Source organism: Schistocerca cancellata, chromosome 7 (assembly GCF_023864275.1).
Source record: "Schistocerca cancellata isolate TAMUIC-IGC-003103 chromosome 7, iqSchCanc2.1, whole genome shotgun sequence".
Classification (NCBI taxonomy): domain Eukaryota; kingdom Metazoa; phylum Arthropoda; class Insecta; order Orthoptera; family Acrididae; genus Schistocerca; species Schistocerca cancellata.
Genome location: NC_064632.1, coordinates 438,759,575 through 438,784,408, shown reverse-complemented (window position 1 = coordinate 438,784,408; position 24,834 = coordinate 438,759,575). Strand labels below are relative to the sequence as shown.

The window sequence follows — 24,834 nt, the reverse complement described above, 5'->3', positions numbered from 1 at the left end:
CTATCTTGTGTAAAGTTGATGTAAGGTTTCCAAATGTTGTGTGTGGCAGTAGGTGTGTGTTATGAAATGACATGATTGAGACAGTAGGAAGAGATGCTGTGACAGCTGAGTGTGATACTGAGGAAGAGAAGAGGCTTTTGCCTGTGCTAGGCTTAGTCTTAATCTTAGGCTTAGACTGGCTGTGATTTGTGTCAGGTTTGCCAATGAGCTGAAGGGGTGCTAGTGACATGTACTTGTGTCAGTGTAGTTGTGGTTTTGGTGTGCTTGCTGACTTGTTATTAGAGTGACGTTTTAGATGTGCATTGGTGATGTAAGGGATAGGTTTATCGCCAGTTTTATCATGTTTTGTTGTGAATGAAAGAGAGTGGAGGAGAACTGCGTAAATGGAGAGCATAGTTTGTGACAAGTGGGTGCAGATATGAAGCGAAACTTGTGTAGGTGGCTGAGGGTATTAGCAGCTGATGTGAGACATGAGAGAGTGAGATTGCGAAAAAAATGTGGAACGCTTCACGATTTTGCGTGTCATCCTTGCGCAGGGGCCATGCTAATCTTCTCTGTATCGTTCCAATTTTAGTATATGTACCGCCGAAGCGAGTACATTCGAGGAGCCCTCTGAAATTGTATATATAGTTATGGCGTCGCGTCAAACATGGTTCGGCTTGGACGTAGCTTTACGCAGCTCTGGCGAGGAACACAAGGCCTGCCGAGTGCTAATCTGTCAATTAATTACTGCGAGGTGTCGTTATTAGTAAGTGGCAGCTCTGTCAACTGTATTATTTGGCAGTATTGGATGTAAAACTTAGATCGTAGAGTCGCTTGCTCTCGCAGCATCCACCCAGAGCAGCAGCAGCTTCACACAGCTGCCGCTAGGCGGCAGCAAGACGTGTTGGCACCTATTGACGCCATGTTCTTACATCCCGAATTTAGTGTCTTACAGGCATACCTATGAAACACACTTCTCTAATGTGTGGGATAAATGACTCTGATTGGAGCTGGTAGCAGGTCTTCAAGACTCTCAAAACAAGTGAATATTTTTGCGAAACTGTATTCACTGCTAACACAAATTTCATTACTCTTGCAGTGGTACTTTCTTATGATACTAATCGATTTAATGACAGAGTCGCATATGTAAGGCAACTTTTAACTCACACATCAAGTACACCACAAGAAGACACAGTCTGTGACCATGTAAATTATTGAGTAACTCCACAGACACCAAGCATGCTCTTATTCATCCAATGGCGCCAGAAGACAATTGTGACTGCAAGAAGAGACACAGTAGCCTCACGAACCATTAAAAACAGCATTCATATTGCACACTTTGAAACACAGCAGTGTAGGTCATTACTAGGGCATGGATGGGTGAATGCGAGTTGTGTGAGGAATGATGGACATAGTTCCGTTTTCAGTACAATACCAGGTGATATATTTGTGTTGATCCAAGTTTACACAGGGCAGGTCTACTTGACAACAGTGAAACACTGTGATGGAGATGTGTGAATGAGCCTAAAATATTGAGGGGACTTGTGGTAGGAGAAACCAGGTTAGCATTGTGTTAGTAGCTATAGTTATGTTCCTGGGAAATGTCAATCAGATGTAATCCAGTTTGGTGAATGTTGTTATTGCAGGAAGAATTGCTAGTGCAAAACAAAGAGTGATAGATTTAGTATCTGAAAGCAGTTAACAACTGAGTAGCTATTGGTGTCATGTGAGACAAACTGGTTTGTGATGTAGTTGTCTATTCCAAAATCTTGAAGCTTGCTAGTGTTTTGTGTCTAGACTGGCTCTGTATCTGCTTATGTGGTAGAGCTTCTGTGTATGTGACATAATGAATATTGCACGCAGAGATTGTCCAATCTTTCTCCTAGACACAGGATGAGAGGTGCATCAGCTGCAATTATGAACAGCATCGACTTGTATGACATTGATGGGATTCAAAGTGCTGTCACTGCAGGTGACACCTCACCAGATTCTTAACTGAAGCATATCTGCCTGTGTAATGAGCCACTGCCCTTCACCTAAAAACCAACTATTACAGCAAATCTGTGGTGAAGCAGCATGTCATGTACAAATTTCACTGGTGTGACCCACAAAGTATTTTCCCACATGTCTGGCAATCAGCCACTACATATAGTTACCTAAATTAATTTCAAAGGTGTCAGTTAATGAATACCACAACACTGAAGTGAAGTGTTTAGAAAGCAGACCAGTATGCTAATATTAACATACAGTGTTATATGTTAATATTAGCATACTGGTCTGCTTTCTAAACACTTCAATGTTGTGGTATTCATTGGCTGACACTTTTGAAATTAATTTAGGTAACTATATGTAGTGGCTGATTGCCAGACATGTGGGAAAATACTTTGTGGGTCACACCATCGAAATTTGTACATGACATGCTGATTCACCACAGATTTGCTGTAATAGTTGGTTTTTAGGTGACGGGCAGTGTCTTATTTCACAGGCAGATGTGCTTCAGTTAAGAATCTGATGAGGTGTCACCTGCAGTCTGTATTATGAGGGCTGCAGCTGGATAGCAAGGCCACTAGGAAAGTTACTTGAAACATAATGTTAAATGAACTTCCTGTAAAGGGGTAGCTTGCACACTTAATGATTAAAGAGACATCTTCCTTCACATGTTTATTTATGCTGCTGAAACAATTATGGCATCAGCTACAGCCATGGAGATGAATAGAGATAAATGTTGTGGGTCTGTGTGCAGACAGTATGTGATAGTGGCATACAGGCACCAGAAGCTTTGTAGGCGTTAGAGAAAAATAAATATTAGGTAATGCAAGCTAATGTTAGAGCGCTAGAGTGTATTTAAGCAGTAGTCTGAGTGAAACTATGTGAGTGAGAAAGATTTGGAACATGCAGCTATCTTGTGTAAAGTTGATGTAAGGTTTCCAAATGTTGTGTGTGGCAGTAGGTGTGTGTTATGAAATGACATGATTGAGACAGTAGGAAGAGATGTTGTGACAGCTGAGTGTGATACTGAGGAAGAGAAGAGGCTTTTGCCTGTGCTAGGCTTAGTCTTAATCTTAGGCGTAGACTGGCTGTGATATGTGTCAGGTTTGCCAATGAGCTGAAGGGGTGCTAGTGACATGTACTTGTGTCAGTGTAGTTGTGGTTTTGGTGTGCTTGCTGACTTGTTATTATAGTGACGTTTTAGATGTGCATTGGTGATGTAAGGGATAGGTTTATCGCCAGTTTTATCATGTTCTGTTGTGAATGAAAGAGAGTGGAGGAGAACTGCGTAAATGGAGAGCATAGTTTGTGACAAGTGGGTGCAGATATGAAGCGAAACTTGTGTAGGTGGCTGAGGGTATTAGCAGCTGATGTGAGACATGAGAGAGTGAGATTGCGAAAAAAATGTGGAACGCTTCACGATTTTGCGTGTCATCCTTGCGCAGGGGCCATGCTAATCTTCTATGTATCGTTCCAATTTTAGTATATGTACCGCCGAAGCGAGTACATTCGCGGAGCCCTCTCAAATTGTATATATAGTTATGGCGTCGCGTCAAACATGGTTCGGCTTGGACGTAGCTTTACGCAGCTCTGGCGAGGAACACAAGGCTTGCCGAGTGCTAATCTGTCAATTAATTACTGCGAGGTGTCGTTATTAGTAAGTGGCAGCTCTGTCAACTGTATTATTTGGCAGTAATGGATGTAAAACTTAGGTCGTAGAGTCGCTTGCTCTCGCAGCATCCAACCAGAGCAGCAGCAGCTTCACACAGCTGCCGCTAGGCGGCAGCAAGACGTGTTGGCACCTATTGACGCCATGTTCTTACATCCCGAATTTAGTGTCTTACAGGAATACCTATGAAACACACTTCTCTAATGTGTGGGATAAATGACTCTGATTGGAGCTGGTAGCAGGTCTTCAAGACTCTCAAAACAAGTGAATATTTTTGCGAAATTGTCTTCACTGCTAACACAAATTTCATTACTCTTGCAGTGGTACTTTCTTATGATACTAATCGATTTAATGACAGAGTCGCATATGTAAGGCAACTTTTAACTCACACATCAAGTACACCACAAGAAGACACAGTCTGTGACCATGTAAATTATTGAGTAACTCCACAGACACCAAGCATGGTCCTATTCATCCAATGGCGCCAGAAGACAATTGTGACTGCAAGAAGAGACACAGTAGCCTCACGAACCATTAAAAACAGCATTCATATTGCACACTTTGAAACACAGCAGTGTAGGTCATTACTAGGGCATGGATGGGTGAATGCGAGTTGTGTGAGGAATGATGGACATAGTTCCGTTTTCAGTACAATACCAGGTGATATATTTGTGTTGATCCAAGTTTACACAGGGCAGGTCTACTTGACAACAGTGAAACACTGTGATGGACATGTGTGAATGAGCCTAAAATATTGAGGGGACTTGTGGTAGGAGAAACCAGGTTAGCATTGTGTTAGTAGCTATAGTTATGTTCCTGGGAAATGTCAATCAGATGTAATCCAGTTTGGTGAATGTTGTTATTGCAGGAAGAATTGCTAGTGCAAAACAAAGAGTGATAGATTTAGTATCTGAAAGCAGTTAACAACTGAGTAGCTATTGGTGTCATGTGAGACAAACTGGTTTGTGATGTAGTTGTCTATTCCAAAATCTTGAAGCTTGCTAGTGTTTTGTGTCTAGACTGGCTCTGTATCTGCTTATGTGGTAGAGCTTCTGTGTATGTGACATAATGAATATTGCACGCAGAGATTGTCCAATCTTTCTCCTAGACACAGGATGAGAGGTGCATCAGCTGCAATTATGAACAGCATCGACTTGTATGACATTGATGGGATTCAAAGTGCTGTCACTGCAGGTGACACCTCACCAGATTCTTAACTGAAGCATATCTGCCTGTGTAATGAGCCACTGCCCTTCACCTAAAAACCAACTATTACAGCAAATCTGTGGTGAAGCAGCATGTCATGTACAAATTTCACTGGTGTGACCCACAAAGTATTTTCCCACATGTCTGGCAATCAGCCACTACATATAGTTACCTAAATTAATTTCAAAGGTGTCAGTTAATGAATACCACAACACTGAAGTGTTTAGAAAGCAGACCAGTATGCTAATATTAACATACAGTGTTATATGTTAATATTAGCATACTGGTCTGCTTTCTAAACACTTCAATGTTGTGGTATTCATTGGCTGACACTTTTGAAATTAATTTAGGTAACTATATGTAGTGGCTGATTGCCAGACATGTGGGAAAATACTTTGTGGGTCACACCATCGAAATTTGTACATGACATGCTGATTCACCACAGATTTGCTGTAATAGTTGGTTTTTAGGTGACGGGCAGTGTCTTATTTCACAGGCAGATGTGCTTCAGTTAAGAATCTGATGAGGTGTCACCTGCAGTCTGTATTATGGGGGCTGCAGCTGGATAGCAAGGCCACTAGGAAAGTTACTTGAAACATAATGTTAAATGAACTTCCTGTAAAGGGGTAGCTTGCACACTTAATGATTAAAGAGACATCTTCCTTCACATGTTTATTTATGCTGCTGAAACAATTATGGCATCAGCTACAGCCATGAAGATGAATAGAGATAAATGTTGTGGGTCTGTGTGCAGACAGTATGTGATAGTGGCATACAGGCACCAGAAGCTTTGTAGGCGTTAGAGAAAAATAAATATTAGGTAATGCAAGCTAATGTTAGAGCACTAGAGTGTATTTAAGCAGTAGTCTGAGTGAAACTATGTGAGTGAGAAAGATTTGGAACATGCAGCTATCTTGTGTAAAGTTGATGTAAGGTTTCCAAATGTTGTGTGTGGCAGTAGGTGTGTGTTATGAAATGACATGATTGAGACAGTAGGAAGAGATGTTGTGACAGCTGAGTGTGATACTGAGGAAGAGAAGAGGCTTTTGCCTGTGCTAGGCTTAGTCTTAATCTTAGGCTTAGACTGGCTGTGATTTGTGTCAGGTTTGCCAATGAGCTGAAGGGGTGCTAGTGACATGTACTTGTGTCAGTGTAGTTGTGGTTTTGGTGTGCTTGCTGACTTGTTATTAGAGTGACGTTTTAGATGTGCATTGGTGATGTAAGGGATAGGTTTATCGCCAGTTTTATCATGTTCTGTTGTGAATGAAAGAGAGTGGAGGAAAACTGCGTAAATGGAGAGCATAGTTTGTGACAAGTGGGTGCAGATATGAAGCGAAACTTGTGTAGGTGGCTGAGGGTATTAGCAGCTGATGTGAGACATGAGAGAGTGAGATTGCGAAAAAAATGTGGAACGCTTCACGATTTTGCGTGTCATCCTTGCGCAGGGGCCATGCTAATCTTCTCTGTATCGTTCCAATTTTAGTATATGTACCGCCGAAGCGAGTACATTCGAGGAGCCCTCTGAAATTGTATATATAGTTATGGCGTCGCGTCAAACATGGTTCGGCTTGGACGTAGCTTTACGCAGCTCTGGCGAGGAACACAAGGCCTGCCGAGTGCTAATCTGTCAATTAATTACTGCGAGGTGTCGTTATTAGTAAGTGGCAGCTCTGTCAACTGTATTATTTGGCAGTATTGGATGTAAAACTTAGATCGTAGAGTCGCTTGCTCTCGCAGCATCCACCCAGAGCAGCAGCAGCTTCACACAGCTGCCGCTAGGCGGCAGCAAGACGTGTTGGCACCTATTGACGCCATGTTCTTACATCCCGAATTTAGTGTCTTACAGGCATACCTATGAAACACACTTCTCTAATGTGTGGGATAAATGACTCTGATTGGAGCTGGTAGCAGGTCTTCAAGACTCTCAAAACAAGTGAATATTTTTGCGAAACTGTCTTCACTGCTAACACAAATTTCATTACTCTTGCAGTGGTACTTTCTTATGATACTAATCGATTTAATGACAGAGTCGCATATGTAAGGCAACTTTTAACTCACACATCAAGTACACCACAAGAAGACACAGTCTGTGACCATGTAAATTATTGAGTAACTCCACAGACACCAAGCATGCTCTTATTCATCCAATGGCGCCAGAAGACAATTGTGACTGCAAGAAGAGACACAGTAGCCTCACGAACCATTAAAAACAGCATTCATATTGCACACTTTGAAACACAGCAGTGTAGGTCATTACTAGGGCATGGATGGGTGAATGCGAGTTGTGTGAGGAATGATGGACATAGTTCCGTTTTCAGTACAATACCAGGTGATATATTTGTGTTGATCCAAGTTTACACAGGGCAGGTCTACTTGACAACAGTGAAACACTGTGATGGAGATGTGTGAATGAGCCTAAAATATTGAGGGGACTTGTGGTAGGAGAAACCAGGTTAGCATTGTGTTAGTAGCTATAGTTATGTTCCTGGGAAATGTCAATCAGATGTAATCCAGTTTGGTGAATGTTGTTATTGCAGGAAGAATTGCTAGTGCAAAACAAAGAGTGATAGATTTAGTATCTGAAAGCAGTTAACAACTGAGTAGCTATTGGTGTCATGTGAGACAAACTGGTTTGTGATGTTGTTGTCTATTCCAAAATCTTGAAGCTTGCTAGTGTTTTGTGTCTAGACTGGCTCTGTATCTGCTTATGTGGTAGAGCTTCTGTGTATGTGACATAATGAATATTGCATGCAGAGATTGTCCAATCTTTCTCCTAGACACAGGATGAGAGGTGCATCAGCTGCAATTATGAACAGCATCGACTTGTATGACATTGATGGGATTCAAAGTGCTGTCACTGCAGGTGACACCTCACCAGATTCTTAACTGAAGCATATCTGCCTGTGTAATGAGCCACTGCCCTTCACCTAAAAACCAACTATTACAGCAAATCTGTGGTGAAGCAGCATGTCATGTACAAATTTCACTGGTGTGACCCACAAAGTATTTTCCCACATGTCTGGCAATCAGCCACTACATATAGTTACCTAAATTAATTTCAAAGGTGTCAGTTAATGAATACCACAACACTGAAGTGTTTAGAAAGCAGACCAGTATGCTAATATTAACATACAGTGTTATATGTTGATATTAGCATACTGGTCTGCTTTCTAAACACTTCAATGTTGTGGTATTCATTGGCTGACACTTTTGAAATTAATTTAGGTAACTATATGTAGTGGCTGATTGCCAGACATGTGGGAAAATACTTTGTGGGTCACACCATCGAAATTTGTACATGACATGCTGATTCACCACAGATTTGCTGTAATAGTTGGTTTTTAGGTGACGGGCAGTGTCTTATTTCACAGGCAGATGTGCTTCAGTTAAGAATCTGATGAGGTGTCACCTGCAGTCTGTATTATGAGGGCTGCAGCTGGATAGCAAGGCCACTAGGAAAGTTACTTGAAACATAATGTTAAATGAACTTCCTGTAAAGGGGTAGCTTGCACACTTAATGATTAAAGAGACATCTTCCTTCACATGTTTATTTATGCTGCTGAAACAATTATGGCATCAGCTACAGCCATGAAGATGAATAGAGATAAATGTTGTGGGTCTGTGTGCAGACAGTATGTGATAGTGGCATACAGGCACCAGAAGCTTTGTAGGCGTTAGAGAAAAATAAATATTAGGTAATGCAAGCTAATGTTAGAGCGCTAGAGTGTATTTAAGCAGTAGTCTGAGTGAAACTATGTGAGTGAGAAAGATTTGGAACATGCAGCTATCTTGTGTAAAGTTGATGTAAGGTTTCCAAATGTTGTGTGTGGCAGTAGGTGTGTGTTATGAAATGACATGATTGAGACAGTAGGAAGAGATGTTGTGACAGCTGAGTGTGATACTGAGGAAGAGAAGAGGCTTTTGCCTGTGCTAGGCTTAGTCTTAATCTTAGGCGTAGACTGGCTGTGATATGTGTCAGGTTTGCCAATGAGCTGAAGGGGTGCTAGTGACATGTACTTGTGTCAGTGTAATTGTGGTTTTGGTGTGCTTGCTGACTTGTTATTATAGTGACGTTTTAGATGTGCATTGGTGATGTAAGGGATAGGTTTATCGCCAGTTTTATCATGTTCTGTTGTGAATGAAAGAGAGTGGAGGAGAACTGCGTAAATGGAGAGCATAGTTTGTGACAAGTGGGTGCAGATATGAAGCGAAACTTGTGTAGGTGGCTGAGGGTATTAGCAGCTGATGTGAGACATGAGAGAGTGAGATTGCGAAAAAAATGTGGAACGCTTCACGATTTTGCGTGTCATCCTTGCGCAGGGGCCATGCTAATCTTCTATGTATCGTTCCAATTTTAGTATATGTACCGCCGAAGCGAGTACATTCGCGGAGCCCTCTCAAATTGTATATATAGTTATGGCGTCGCGTCAAACATGGTTCGGCTTGGACGTAGCTTTACGCAGCTCTGGCGAGGAACACAAGGCTTGCCGAGTGCTAATCTGTCAATTAATTACTGCGAGGTGTCGTTATTAGTAAGTGGCAGCTCTGTCAACTGTATTATTTGGCAGTAATGGATGTAAAACTTAGGTCGTAGAGTCGCTTGCTCTCGCAGCATCCAACCAGAGCAGCAGCAGCTTCACACAGCTGCCGCTAGGCGGCAGCAAGACGTGTTGGCACCTATTGACGCCATGTTCTTACATCCCGAATTTAGTGTCTTACAGGAATACCTATGAAACACACTTCTCTAATGTGTGGGATAAATGACTCTGATTGGAGCTGGTAGCAGGTCTTCAAGACTCTCAAAACAAGTGAATATTTTTGCGAAATTGTCTTCACTGCTAACACAAATTTCATTACTCTTGCAGTGGTACTTTCTTATGATACTAATCGATTTAATGACAGAGTCGCATATGTAAGGCAACTTTTAACTCACACATCAAGTACACCACAAGAAGACACAGTCTGTGACCATGTAAATTATTGAGTAACTCCACAGACACCAAGCATGGTCCTATTCATCCAATGGCGCCAGAAGACAATTGTGACTGCAAGAAGAGACACAGTAGCCTCACGAACCATTAAAAACAGCATTCATATTGCACACTTTGAAACACAGCAGTGTAGGTCATTACTAGGGCATGGATGGGTGAATGCGAGTTGTGTGAGGAATGATGGACATAGTTCCGTTTTCAGTACAATACCAGGTGATATATTTGTGTTGATCCAAGTTTACACAGGGCAGGTCTACTTGACAACAGTGAAACACTGTGATGGAGATGTGTGAATGAGCCTAAAATATTGAGGGGACTTGTGGTAGGAGAAACCAGGTTAGCATTGTGTTAGTAGCTATAGTTATGTTCCTGGGAAATGTCAATCAGATGTAATCCAGTTTGGTGAATGTTGTTATTGCAGGAAGAATTGCTAGTGCAAAACAAAGAGTGATAGATTTAGTATCTGAAAGCAGTTAACAACTGAGTAGCTATTGGTGTCATGTGAGACAAACTGGTTTGTGATGTAGTTGTCTATTCCAAAATCTTGAAGCTTGCTAGTGTTTTGTGTCTAGACTGGCTCTGTATCTGCTTATGTGGTAGAGCTTCTGTGTATGTGACATAATGAATATTGCACGCAGAGATTGTCCAATCTTTCTCCTAGACACAGGATGAGAGGTGCATCAGCTGCAATTATGAACAGCATCGACTTGTATGACATTGATGGGATTCAAAGTGCTGTCACTGCAGGTGACACCTCACCAGATTCTTAACTGAAGCATATCTGCCTGTGTAATGAGCCACTGCCCTTCACCTAAAAACCAACTATTACAGCAAATCTGTGGTGAAGCAGCATGTCATGTACAAATTTCACTGGTGTGACCCACAAAGTATTTTCCCACATGTCTGGCAATCAGCCACTACATATAGTTACCTAAATTAATTTCAAAGGTGTCAGTTAATGAATACCACAACACTGAAGTGTTTAGAAAGCAGACCAGTATGCTAATATTAACATACAGTGTTATATGTTAATATTAGCATACTGGTCTGCTTTCTAAACACTTCAATGTTGTGGTATTCATTGGCTGACACTTTTGAAATTAATTTAGGTAACTATATGTAGTGGCTGATTGCCAGACATGTGGGAAAATACTTTGTGGGTCACACCATCGAAATTTGTACATGACATGCTGATTCACCACAGATTTGCTGTAATAGTTGGTTTTTAGGTGACGGGCAGTGTCTTATTTCACAGGCAGATGTGCTTCAGTTAAGAATCTGATGAGGTGTCACCTGCAGTCTGTATTATCGGGGCTGCAGCTGGATAGCAAGGCCACTAGGAAAGTTACTTGAAACATAATGTTAAATGAACTTCCTGTAAAGGGGTAGCTTGCACACTTAATGATTAAAGAGACATCTTCCTTCACATGTTTATTTATGCTGCTGAAACAATTATGGCATCAGCTACAGCCATGAAGATGAATAGAGATAAATGTTGTGGGTCTGTGTGCAGACAGTATGTGATAGTGGCATACAGGCACCAGAAGCTTTGTAGGCGTTAGAGAAAAATAAATATTAGGTAATGCAAGCTAATGTTAGAGCACTAGAGTGTATTTAAGCAGTAGTCTGAGTGAAACTATGTGAGTGAGAAAGATTTGGAACATGCAGCTATCTTGTGTAAAGTTGATGTAAGGTTTCCAAATGTTGTGTGTGGCAGTAGGTGTGTGTTATGAAATGACATGATTGAGACAGTAGGAAGAGATGTTGTGACAGCTGAGTGTGATACTGAGGAAGAGAAGAGGCTTTTGCCTGTGCTAGGCTTAGTCTTAATCTTAGGCTTAGACTGGCTGTGATTTGTGTCAGGTTTGCCAATGAGCTGAAGGGGTGCTAGTGACATGTACTTGTGTCAGTGTAGTTGTGGTTTTGGTGTGCTTGCTGACTTGTTATTAGAGTGACGTTTTAGATGTGCATTGGTGATGTAAGGGATAGGTTTATCGCCAGTTTTATCATGTTCTGTTGTGAATGAAAGAGAGTGGAGGAAAACTGCGTAAATGGAGAGCATAGTTTGTGACAAGTGGGTGCAGATATGAAGCGAAACTTGTGTAGGTGGCTGAGGGTATTAGCAGCTGATGTGAGACATGAGAGAGTGAGATTGCGAAAAAAATGTGGAACGCTTCACGATTTTGCGTGTCATCCTTGCGCAGGGGCCATGCTAATCTTCTCTGTATCGTTCCAATTTTAGTATATGTACCGCCGAAGCGAGTACATTCGAGGAGCCCTCTGAAATTGTATATATAGTTATGGCGTCGCGTCAAACATGGTTCGGCTTGGACGTAGCTTTACGCAGCTCTGGCGAGGAACACAAGGCCTGCCGAGTGCTAATCTGTCAATTAATTACTGCGAGGTGTCGTTATTAGTAAGTGGCAGCTCTGTCAACTGTATTATTTGGCAGTATTGGATGTAAAACTTAGATCGTAGAGTCGCTTGCTCTCGCAGCATCCACCCAGAGCAGCAGCAGCTTCACACAGCTGCCGCTAGGCGGCAGCAAGACGTGTTGGCACCTATTGACGCCATGTTCTTACATCCCGAATTTAGTGTCTTACAGGCATACCTATGAAACACACTTCTCTAATGTGTGGGATAAATGACTCTGATTGGAGCTGGTAGCAGGTCTTCAAGACTCTCAAAACAAGTGAATATTTTTGCGAAACTGTCTTCACTGCTAACACAAATTTCATTACTCTTGCAGTGGTACTTTCTTATGATACTAATCGATTTAATGACAGAGTCGCATATGTAAGGCAACTTTTAACTCACACATCAAGTACACCACAAGAAGACACAGTCTGTGACCATGTAAATTATTGAGTAACTCCACAGACACCAAGCATGCTCTTATTCATCCAATGGCGCCAGAAGACAATTGTGACTGCAAGAAGAGACACAGTAGCCTCACGAACCATTAAAAACAGCATTCATATTGCACACTTTGAAACACAGCAGTGTAGGTCATTACTAGGGCATGGATGGGTGAATGCGAGTTGTGTGAGGAATGATGGACATAGTTCCGTTTTCAGTACAATACCAGGTGATATATTTGTGTTGATCCAAGTTTACACAGGGCAGGTCTACTTGACAACAGTGAAACACTGTGATGGAGATGTGTGAATGAGCCTAAAATACTGAGGGGACTTGTGGTAGGAGAAACCAGGTTAGCATTGTGTTAGTAGCTATAGTTATGTTCCTGGGAAATGTCAATCAGATGTAATCCAGTTTGGTGAATGTTGTTATTGCAGGAAGAATTGCTAGTGCAAAACAAAGAGTGATAGATTTAGTATCTGAAAGCAGTTAACAACTGAGTAGCTATTGGTGTCATGTGAGACAAACTGGTTTGTGATGTTGTTGTCTATTCCAAAATCTTGAAGCTTGCTAGTGTTTTGTGTCTAGACTGGCTCTGTATCTGCTTATGTGGTAGAGCTTCTGTGTATGTGACATAATGAATATTGCATGCAGAGATTGTCCAATCTTTCTCCTAGACACAGGATGAGAGGTGCATCAGCTGCAATTATGAACAGCATCGACTTGTATGACATTGATGGGATTCAAAGTGCTGTCACTGCAGGTGACACCTCACCAGATTCTTAACTGAAGCATATCTGCCTGTGTAATGAGCCACTGCCCTTCACCTAAAAACCAACTATTACAGCAAATCTGTGGTGAAGCAGCATGTCATGTACAAATTTCACTGGTGTGACCCACAAAGTATTTTCCCACATGTCTGGCAATCAGCCACTACATATAGTTACCTAAATTAATTTCAAAGGTGTCAGTTAATGAATACCACAACACTGAAGTGTTTAGAAAGCAGACCAGTATGCTAATATTAACATACAGTGTTATATGTTGATATTAGCATACTGGTCTGCTTTCTAAACACTTCAATGTTGTGGTATTCATTGGCTGACACTTTTGAAATTAATTTAGGTAACTGTATGTAGTGGCTGATTGCCAGACATGTGGGAAAATACTTTGTGGGTCACACCATCGAAATTTGTACATGACATGCTGATTCACCACAGATTTGCTGTAATAGTTGGTTTTTAGGTGACGGGCAGTGTCTTATTTCACAGGCAGATGTGCTTCAGTTAAGAATCTGATGAGGTGTCACCTGCAGTCTGTATTATGAGGGCTGCAGCTGGATAGCAAGGCCACTAGGAAAGTTACTTGAAACATAATGTTAAATGAACTTCCTGTAAAAGGGTAGCTTGCACACTTAATGATTGAAGAGACATCTTCCTTCACATGTTTATTTATGCTGCTGAAACAATTATGGCATCAGCTACAGCCATGAAGATGAATAGAGATAAATGTTGTGGGTCTGTGTGCAGACAGTATGTGATAGTGGCATACAGGCACCAGAAGCTTTGTAGGCGTTAGAGAAAAATAAATATTAGGTAATGCAAGCTAATGTTAGAGCGCTAGAGTGTATGTAAGCAGTAGTCTGAGTGAAACTATGTGAGTGAGAAAGATTTGGAAGATGCAGCTATCTTGTGTAAAGTTGATGTAAATGTTGTGTGTGGCAGTAGGTGTGTGTTATGAAATAACATGATTGAGACAGTAGGAAGAGATGTTGTGACAGCTGAGTGTGATACTGAGGAAGAGAAGAGGCTTTTGCCTGTGCTAGGCTTAGTCTTAATCTTAGGCTTAGACTGGCTGTGATTTGTGTCAGGTTTGCCAATGAGCTGAAGGGGTGCTAGTGACATGTACTTGTGTCAGTGTAGTTGTGGTTTTGGTGTGCTTGCTGACTTGTTATTAGAGTGACGTTTTAGATGTGCATTGGTGATGTAAGGGATAGGTTTATCGCCAGTTTTATCATGTTTTGTTGTGAATGAAAGAGAGTGGAGGAGAACTGCGTAAATGGAGAGCATAGTTTGTGACAAGTGGGTGCAGATATGAAGCGAAACTTGTGTAGGTGGCTGAGGGTATTAGCAGCTGATGTGAGACATGAGAGAGTGAGATTGCGAAAAAAATGTGGAACGCTTCACGATTTTGCGTGTCATCCTTGCGCAGGGGCCATGCTAATCTTCTCTGTATCGTTCCAATTTTAGTATATGTACCGCCGAAGCGAGTACATTCGAGTAGCCCTCTGAAATTGCATATATAGTTATGGCGTCGCGTCAAACATGGTTCGGCTTGGACGTAGCTTTACGCAGCTCTGGCGAGGAACACAAGGCCTGCCGAGTGCTAATCTGTCAATTAATTACTGCGAGGTGTCGTTATTAGTAAGTGGCAGCTCTGTCAACTGTATTATTTGGCAGTATTGGATGTAAAACTTAGATCGTAGAGTCGCTTGCTCTCGCAGCATCCACCCAGAGCAGCAGCAGCTTCACACAGCTGCCGCTAGGCGGCAGCAAGACGTGTTGGCACCTATTGACGCCATGTTCTTACATCCCGAATTTAGTGTCTTACAGGCATACCTATGAAACACACTTCTCTAATGTGTGGGATAAATGACTCTGATTGGAGCTGGTAGCTGGTCTTCAAGACTCTCAAAACAAGTGAATATTTTTGCGAAACTGACTTCACTGCTAACACAAATTTCATTACTCTTGCAGTGGTACTTTCTTATGATACTAATCGATTTAATGACAGAGTCGCATATGTAAGGCAACTTTTAACTCACACATCAAGTACACCACAAGAAGACACAGTCTGTGACCATGTAAATTATTGAGTAACTCCACAGACACCAAGCATGCTCTTATTCATCCAATGGCGCCAGAAGACAATTGTGACTGCAAGAAGAGACACAGTAGCCTCACGAACCATTAAAAACAGCATTCATATTGCACACTTTGAAACACAGCAGTGTAGGTCATTACTAGGGCATGGATGGGTGAATGCGAGTTGTGTGAGGAATGATGGACATAGTTCCGTTTTCAGTACAATACCAGGTGATATATTTGTGTTGATCCAAGTTTACACAGGGCAGGTCTACTTGACAACAGTGAAACACTGTGATGGAGATGTGTGAATGAGCCTAAAATATTGAGGGGACTTGTGGTAGGAGAAACCAGGTTAGCATTGTGTTAGTAGCTATAGTTATGTTCCTGGGAAATGTCAATCAGATGTAATCCAGTTTGGTGAATGTTGTTATTGCAGGAAGAATTGCTAGTGCAAAACAAAGAGTGATAGATTTAGTATCTGAAAGCAGTTAACAACTGAGTAGCTATTGGTGTCATGTGAGACAAACTGGTTTGTGATGTTGTTGTCTATTCCAAAATCTTGAAGCTTGCTAGTGTTTTGTGTCTAGACTGGCTCTGTATCTGCTTATGTGGTAGAGCTTCTGTGTATGTGACATAATGAATATTGCATGCAGAGATTGTCCAATCTTTCTCCTAGACACAGGATGAGAGGTGCATCAGCTGCAATTATGAACAGCATCGACTTGTATGACATTGATGGGATTCAAAGTGCTGTCACTGCAGGTGACACCTCACCAGATTCTTAACTGAAGCATATCTGCCTGTGTAATGAGCCACTGCCCTTCACCTAAAAACCAACTATTACAGCAAATCTGTGGTGAAGCAGCATGTCATGTACAAATTTCACTGGTGTGACCCACAAAGTATTTTCCCACATGTCTGGCAATCAGCCACTACATATAGTTACCTAAATTAATTTCAAAGGTGTCAGTTAATGAATACCACAACACTGAAGTGTTTAGAAAGCAGACCAGTATGCTAATATTAACATACAGTGTTATATGTTAATATTAGCATACTGGTCTGCTTTCTAAACACTTCAATGTTGTGGTATTCATTGGCTGACACTTTTGAAATTAATTTAGGTAACTATATGTAGTGGCTGATTGCCAGACATGTGGGAAAATACTTTGTGGGTCACACCATCGAAATTTGTACATGACATGCTGATTCACCACAGATTTGCTGTAATAGTTGGTTTTTAGGTGACGGGCAGTGTCTTATTTCACAGGCAGATGTGCTTCAGTTAAGAATCTGATGAGGTGTCACCTGCAGTCTGTATTATGAGGGCTGCAGCTGGATAGCAAAGCCACTAGGCAAGTTACTTGAAACATAATGTTAAATGAACTTCCTGTAAAGGGGTAGCTTGCACACTTAATGATTAAAGAGACATCTTCCTTCACATGTTTATTTATGCTGCTGAAACAATTATGGCATCAGCTACAGCCATGAAGATGAATAGAGATAAATGTTGTGGGTCTGTGTGCAGACAGTATGTGATAGTGGCATACAGGCACCAGAAGCTTTGTAGGCGTTAGAGAAAAATAAATATTAGGTAATGCAAGCTAATGTTAGAGCACTAGAGTGTATTTAAGCAGTAGTCTGAGTGAAACTATGTGAGTGAGAAAGATTTGGAACATGCAGCTATCTTGTGTAAAGTTGATGTAAGGTTTCCAAATGTTGTGTGTGGCAGTAGGTGTGTGTTATGAAATGACATGATTGAGACAGTAGGAAGAGATGTTGTGACAGCTGAGTGTGATACTGAGGAAGAGAAGAGGCTTTTGCCTGTGCTAGGCTTAGTCTTAATCTTAGGCTTAGACTGGCTGTGATTTGTGTCAGGTTTGCCAATGAGCTGAAGGGGTGCTAGTGACATGTACTTGTGTCAGTGTAGTTGTGGTTTTGGTGTGCCTGCTGACTTGTTATTAGAGTGACGTTTTAGATGTGCATTGGTGATGTAAGGGATAGGTTTATCGCCAGTTTTATCATGTTTTGTTGTGAATGAAAGAGAGTGGAGGAGAACTGCGTAAATGGAGAGCATAGTTTGTGACAAGTGGGTGCAGATATGAAGCGAAACTTGTGTAGGTGGCTGAGGGTATTAGCAGCTGATGTGAGACATGAGAGAGTGAGATTGCGAAAAAAATGTGGAACGCTTCACGATTTTGCGTGTCATCCTTGCGCAGGGGCCATGCTAATCTTCTCTGTATCGTTCCAATTTTAGTATATGTACCGCCGAAGCGAGTACATTCGAGGAGCCCTCTGAAATTGTATATATAGTTATGGCGTCGCGTCAAACATGGTTCGGCTTGGACGTAGCTTTACGCAGCTCTGGCGAGGAACACAAGGCTTGCCGACTGCTAATCTGTCAATTAATTACTGCGAGGTGTCGTTATTAGTAAGTGGCAGCTCTGTCAACTGTATTATTTGGCAGTATTGGATGTAAAACTTAGATCTTAGAGTCGCTTGCTCACGCAGCATCCACCCAGAGCAGCAGCAGCTTCACACAGCTGCCGCTAGGCGGCAGCAAGACGTGTTGGCACCTATTGACGCCATGTTCTTACATCCCGAATTTAGTGTCTTACAGGCATACCTATGAAACACACTTCTCTAATGTGTGGGATAAATGACTCTGATTGGAGCTGGTAGCAGGTCTTCAAGACTCTCAAAACAAGTGAATATTTTTGCGAAACTGTCTTCACTGCTAACACAAATTTCATTACTCTTGCAGTGGTACTTTCTTATGATACTAATCGATTTAATGACAGAGTCGCATATGTAAGGCAACTTTTAACTCACACATCAAGTACACCACAAGAAGACACAGTCTGTGACCATGTAAATTATTGAGTAACTCCACAGACACCATGCATGGTCCTATTCATCCAATGGCGCCAGAAGACAATTCTGACTGCAAGAAGAGACACAGTAGCCTCACGAACCATTAAAAACAGCATTCATATTGCACACTTTGAAACACAGCAGTGTAGGTCATTACTAGGGCATGGATGGGTGAATGCGAGTTGTGTGAGGAATGATGGACATAGTTCGGTTTTCAGTACAATACCAGGTGATATATTTGTGTTGATCCAAGTTTACACAGGGCAGGTCTACTTGACAACAGTGAAACACTGTGATGGAGATGTGTGAATGAGCCTAAAATATTGAGGGGACTTGTGGTAGGAGAAACCAGGTTAGCATTGTGTTAGTAGCTATAGTTATGTTCCTGGGAAATGTCAATCAGATGTAATCCAGTTTGGTGAATGTTGTTATTGCAGGAAGAATTGCTAGTGCAAAACAAAGAGTGATAGATTTAGTATCTGAAAGCAGTTAACAACTGAGTAGCTATTGGTGTCATGTGAGACAAACTGGTTTGTGATGTAGTTGTCTATTCCAAAATCTTGAAGCTTGCTAGTGTTTTGTGTCTAGACTGGCTCTGTATCTGCTTATGTGGTAGAGCTTCTGTGTATGTGACATAATGAATATTGCACGCAGAGATTGTCCAATCTTTCTCCTAGACACAGGATGAGAGGTGCATCAGCTGCAATTATGAACAGCATCGACTTGTATGACATTGATGGGATTCAAAGTGCTGTCACTGCAGGTGACACCTCACCAGATTCTTAACTGAAGCATATCTGCCTGTGTAATGAGCCACTGCCCTTCACCTAAAAACCAACTATTACAGCAAATCTGTGGTGAAGCAGCATGTCATGTACAAATTTCACTGGTGTGACCCACAAAGTATTTTCCCACATGTCTGGCAATCAGCCACTACATATAGTTACCTAAATTAATTTCAAAGGTGTCAGTTAATGAATACCACAACACTGAAGTGTTTAGAAAGCAGACCAGTATGCTAATATTAACATACAGTGTTATATGTTGATATTAGCATACTGGTCTGCTTTCTAAACACTTCAATGTTGTGGTATTCATTGGCTGACACTTTTGAAATTAATTTAGGTAACTATATGTAGTGGCTGATTGCCAGACATGTGGGAAAATACTTTGTGGGTCACACCATCGAAATTTGTACATGACATGCTGATTCACCACAGATTTGCTGTAATAGTTGGTTTTTAGGTGACGGGCAGTGTCTTATTTCACAGGCAGATGTGCTTCAGTTAAGAATCTGATGAGGTGTCACCTGCAGTCTGTATTATGAGGGCTGCAGCTGGATAGCAAGGCCACTAGGAAAGTTACTTGAAACATAATGTTAAATGAACTTCCTGTAAAGGGGTAGCTTGCACACTTAATGATTAAAGAGACATCTTCCTTCACATGTTTATTTATGCTGCTGAAACAATTATGGCATCAGCTACAGCCATGAAGATGAATAGAGATAAATGTTGTGGGTCTGTGTGCAGACAGTATGTGATAGTGGCATACAGGCACCAGAAGCTTTGTAGGCGTTAGAGAAAAATAAATATTAGGTAATGCAAGCTAATGTTAGAGCGCTAGAGTGTATTTAAGCAGTAGTCTGAGTGAAACTATGTGAGTGAGAAAGATTTGGAAGATGCAGCTATCTTGTGTAAAGTTGATGTAAATGTTGTGTGTGGCAGTAGGTGTGTGTTATGAAATAACATGATTGAGACAGTAGGAAGAGATGTTGTGACAGCTGAGTGTGATACTGAGGAAGAGAAGAGGCTTTTGCCTGTGCTAGGCTTAGTCTTAATCTTAGGCTTAGACTGGCTGTGATTTGTGTCAGGTTTGCCAATGAGCTGAAGGGGTGCTAGTGACATGTACTTGTGTCAGTGTAGTTGTGGTTTTGGTGTGCTTGCTGACTTGTTATTAGAGTGACGTTTTAGATGTGCATTGGTGATGTAAGGGATAGGTTTATCGCCAGTTTTATCATGTTTTGTTGTGAATGAAAGAGAGTGGAGGAGAACTGCGTAAATGGAGAGCATAGTTTGTGACAAGTGGGTGCAGATATGAAGCGAAACTTGTGTAGGTGGCTGAGGGTATTAGCAGCTGATGTGAGACACGAGAGAGTGAGATTGCGAAAAAAATGTGGAACGCTTCACGATTTTGCGTGTCATCCTTGCGCAGGGGCCATGCTAATCTTCTCTGTATCGTTCCAATTTTAGTATATGTACCGCCGAAGCGAGTACATTCGAGGAGCCCTCTGAAATTGCATATATAGTTATGGCGTCGCGTCAAACATGGTTCGGCTTGGACGTAGCTTTACGCAGCTCTGGCGAGGAACACAAGGCCTGCCGAGTGCTAATCTGTCAATTAATTACTGTGAGGTGTCGTTATTAGTAAGTGGCAGCTCTGTCAACTGTATTATTTGGCAGTATTGGATGTAAAACTTAGATCGTAGAGTCGCTTGCTCTCGCAGCATCCACCCAGAGCAGCAGCAGCTTCACACAGCTGCCGCTAGGCGGCAGCAAGACGTGTTGGCACCTATTGACGCCATGTTCTTACATCCCGAATTTAGTGTCTTACAGGCATACCTATGAAACACACTTCTCTAATGTGTGGGATAAATGACTCTGATTGGAGCTGGTAGCAGGTCTTCAAGACTCTCAAAACAAGTGAATATTTTTGCGAAACTGTCTTCACTGCTAACACAAATTTCATTACTCTTGCAGTGGTACTTTCTTATGATACTAATCGATTTAATGACAGAGTCGCATATGTAAGGCAACTTTTAACTCACACATCAAGTACACCACAAGAAGACACAGTCTGTGACCATGTAAATTATTGAGTAACTCCACAGACACCAAGCATGCTCTTATTCATCCAATGGCGCCAGAAGACAATTGTGACTGCAAGAAGAGACACAGTAGCCTCACGAACCATTTAAAACAGCATTCATATTGCACACTTTGAAACACAGCAGTGTAGGTCATTACTAGGGCATGGATGGGTGAATGCGAGTTGTGTGAGGAATGATGGACATAGTTCCGTTTTCAGTACAATACCAGGTGATATATTTGTGTTGATCCAAGTTTACACAGGGCAGGTCTACTTGACAACAGTGAAACACTGTGATGGAGATGTGTGAATGAGCCTAAAATATTGAGGGGACTTGTGGTAGGAGAAACCAGGTTAGCATTGTGTTAGTAGCTATAGTTATGTTCCTGGGAAATGTCAATCAGATGTAATCCAGTTTGGTGAATGTTGTTATTGCAGGAAGAATTGCTAGTGCAAAACAAAGAGTGATAGATTTAGTATCTGAAAGCAGTTAACAACTGAGTAGCTATTGGTGTCATGTGAGACAAACTGGTTTGTGATGTTGTTGTCTATTCCAAAATCTTGAAGCTTGCTAGTGTTTTGTGTCTAGACTGGCTCTGTATCTGCTTATGTGGTAGAGCTTCTGTGTATGTGACATAATGAATATTGCATGCAGAGATTGTCCAATCTTTCTCCTAGACACAGGATGAGAGGTGCATCAGCTGCAATTATGAACAGCATCGACTTGTATGACATTGATGGGATTCAAAGTGCTGTCACTGCAGGTGACACCTCACCAGATTCTTAACTGAAGCATATCTGCCTGTGTAATGAGCCACTGCCCTTCAGCTAAAAACCAACTATTACAGCAAATCTGTGGTGAAGCAGCATGTCATGTACAAATTTCACTGGTGTGACCCACAAAGTATTTTCTCACATGTCTGGCAATCAGCCACTACATATAGTTACCTAAATTAATTTCAAAGGTGTCAGTTAATGAATACCACAACACTGAAGTGTTTAGAAAGCAGACCAGTATGCTAATATTAACATACAGTGTTATATGTTAATATTAGCATACTGGTCTGCTTTCTAAACACTTCAATGTTGTGGTATTCATTGGCTGACACTTTTGAAATTAATTTAGGTAACTATATGTAGTGGCTGATTGCCAGACATGTGGGAAAATACTTTGTGGGTCACACCATCGAAATTTGTACATGACATGCTGATTCACCACAGATTTGCTGTAATAGTTGGTTTTTAGGTGACGGGCAGTGTCTTATTTCACAGGCAGATGTGCTTCAGTTAAGAATCTGATGAGGTGTCACCTGCAGTCTGTATTATGAGGACTGCAGCTGGATAGCAAGGCCACTAGGAAAGTTACTTGAAACATAATGTTAAATGAACTTCCTGTAAAGGGGTAGCTTGCACACTTAATGATTAAAGAGACATCTTCCTTCACATGTTTATTTATGCTGCTGAAACAATTATGGCATCAGCTACAGCCATGAAGATGAATAGAGATAAATGTTGTGGGTCTGTGTGCAGACAGTATGTGATAGTGGCATACAGGCACCAGAAGCTTTGTAGGCGTTAGAGAAAAATAAATATTAGGTAATGCAAGCTAATGTTAGAGCGCTAGAGTGTATTTAAGCAGTAGTCTGAGTGAAACTATGTGAGTGAGAAAGATTTGGAACATGCAGCTATCTTGTGTAAAGTTGATGTAAGGTTTCCAAATGTTGTGTGTGGCAGTAGGTGTGTGTTATGAAATGACATGATTGAGACAGTAGGAAGAGATGTTGTGACAGCTGAGTGTGATACTGAGGAAGAGAAGAGGCTTTTGCCTGTGCTAGGCTTAGTCTTAATCTTAGGCTTAGACTGGCTGTGATTTGTGTCAGGTTTGCCAATGAGCTGAAGGGGTGCTAGTGACATGTACTTGTGTCAGTGTAGTTGTGGTTTTGGTGTGCCTGCTGACTTGTTATTAGAGTGACGTTTTAGATGTGCATTGGTGATGTAAGGGATAGGTTTATCGCCAGTTTTATCATGTTTTGTTGTGAATGAAAGAGAGTGGAGGAGAACTGCGTAAATGGAGAGCATAGTTTGTGACAAGTGGGTGCAGATATGAAGCGAAACTTGTGTAGGTGGCTGAGGGTATTAGCAGCTGATGTGAGACATGAGAGAGTGAGATTGCGAAAAAAATGTGGAACGCTTCACGATTTTGCGTGTCATCCTTGCGCAGGGGCCATGCTAATCTTCTCTGTATCGTTCCAATTTTAGTATATGTACCGCCGAAGCGAGTACATTCGAGGAGCCCTCTGAAATTGTATATATAGTTATGGCGTCGCGTCAAACATGGTTCGGCTTGGACGTAGCTTTACGCAGCTCTGGCGAGGAACACAAGGCCTGCCGAGTGCTAATCTGTCAATTAATTACTGCGAGGTGTCATTATTAGTAAGTGGCAGCTCTGTCAACTGTATTATTTGGCAGTATTGGATGTAAAACTTAGATCGTAGAGTCGCTTGCTCTCGCAGCATCCACCCAGAGCAGCAGCAGCTTCACACAGCTGCCGCTAGGCGGCAGCAAGACGTGTTGGCACCTATTGACGCCATGTTCTTACATCCCGAATTTAGTGTCTTACAGGCATACCTATGAAACACACTTCTCTAATGTGTGGGATAAATGACTCTGATTGGAGCTGGTAGCAGGTCTTCAAGACTCTCAAAACAAGTGAATATTTTTGCGAAACTCTCTTCACTGCTAACACAAATTTCATTACTCTTGCAGTGGTACTTTCTTATGATACTAATCGATTTAATGACAGAGTCGCATATGTAAGGCAACTTTTAACTCACACATCAAGTACACCACAAGAAGACACAGTCTGTGACCATGTAAATTATTGAGTAACTCCACAGACACCAAGCATGGTCCTATTCATCCAATGGCGCCAGAAGACAATTGTGACTGCAACAAGAGACACAGTAGCCTCACGAACCATTAAAAACAGCATTCATATTGCACACTTTGAAACACAGCAGTGTAGGTCATTACTAGGGCATGGATGGGTGAATGCGAGTTGTGTGAGGAATGATGGACATAGTTCCGTTTTCAGTACAATACCAGGTGATATATTTGTGTTGATCCAAGTTTACACAGGGCAGGTCTACTTGACAACAGTGAAACACTGTGATGGAGATGTGTGAATGAGCCTAAAATATTGAGGGGACTTGTGGTAGGAGAAACCAGGTTAGCATTGTGTTAGTAGCTATAGTTATGTTCCTGGGAAATGTCAATCAGATGTAATCCAGTTTGGTGAATGTTGTTATTGCAGGAAGAATTGCTAGTGCAAAACAAAGAGTGATAGATTTAGTATCTGAAAGCAGTTAACAACTGAGTAGCTATTGGTGTCATGTGAGACAAACTGGTTTGTGATGTTGTTGTCTATTCCAAAATCTTGAAGCTTGCTAGTGTTTTGTGTCTAGACTGGCTCTGTATCTGCTTATGTGGTAGAGCTTCTGTGTATGTGACATAATGAATATTGCATGCAGAG

General features: G+C 41.6%; 9 non-coding genes across 9 annotated transcripts; all 9 read right to left on the bottom strand.

Annotated features, from left to right (window-relative positions):
- Window positions 1-491: 491 nt before the first annotated feature.
- LOC126093450 (U6 spliceosomal RNA) lies at window positions 492-598 on the bottom strand. The gene has a single exon (XR_007521606.1). It is a non-coding gene; the product is annotated as a U6 spliceosomal RNA (small nuclear RNA).
- A 2,773-nt stretch (window positions 599-3,371) lies between these two features.
- Window positions 3,372-3,478, bottom strand: LOC126093499 (U6 spliceosomal RNA). The gene has a single exon (XR_007521647.1). It is a non-coding gene; the product is annotated as a U6 spliceosomal RNA (small nuclear RNA).
- Window positions 3,479-6,246: 2,768 nt separating this feature from the next.
- LOC126093449 (U6 spliceosomal RNA) lies at window positions 6,247-6,353 on the bottom strand. The gene has a single exon (XR_007521605.1). It is a non-coding gene; the product is annotated as a U6 spliceosomal RNA (small nuclear RNA).
- Window positions 6,354-9,121: 2,768 nt separating this feature from the next.
- Window positions 9,122-9,228, bottom strand: LOC126093498 (U6 spliceosomal RNA). The gene has a single exon (XR_007521646.1). It is a non-coding gene; the product is annotated as a U6 spliceosomal RNA (small nuclear RNA).
- Window positions 9,229-11,996: 2,768 nt separating this feature from the next.
- On the bottom strand, window positions 11,997-12,103 carry LOC126093448 (U6 spliceosomal RNA). Its single transcript, XR_007521603.1, has one exon. It is a non-coding gene; the product is annotated as a U6 spliceosomal RNA (small nuclear RNA).
- Window positions 12,104-14,862: 2,759 nt separating this feature from the next.
- LOC126093447 (U6 spliceosomal RNA) lies at window positions 14,863-14,969 on the bottom strand. The gene has a single exon (XR_007521602.1). It is a non-coding gene; the product is annotated as a U6 spliceosomal RNA (small nuclear RNA).
- Window positions 14,970-17,737: 2,768 nt separating this feature from the next.
- On the bottom strand, window positions 17,738-17,844 carry LOC126093446 (U6 spliceosomal RNA). The gene has a single exon (XR_007521601.1). It is a non-coding gene; the product is annotated as a U6 spliceosomal RNA (small nuclear RNA).
- A 2,759-nt stretch (window positions 17,845-20,603) lies between these two features.
- On the bottom strand, window positions 20,604-20,710 carry LOC126093445 (U6 spliceosomal RNA). Its single transcript, XR_007521600.1, has one exon. It is a non-coding gene; the product is annotated as a U6 spliceosomal RNA (small nuclear RNA).
- A 2,768-nt stretch (window positions 20,711-23,478) lies between these two features.
- On the bottom strand, window positions 23,479-23,585 carry LOC126093444 (U6 spliceosomal RNA). Its single transcript, XR_007521599.1, has one exon. It is a non-coding gene; the product is annotated as a U6 spliceosomal RNA (small nuclear RNA).
- Window positions 23,586-24,834: the final 1,249 nt, after the last annotated feature.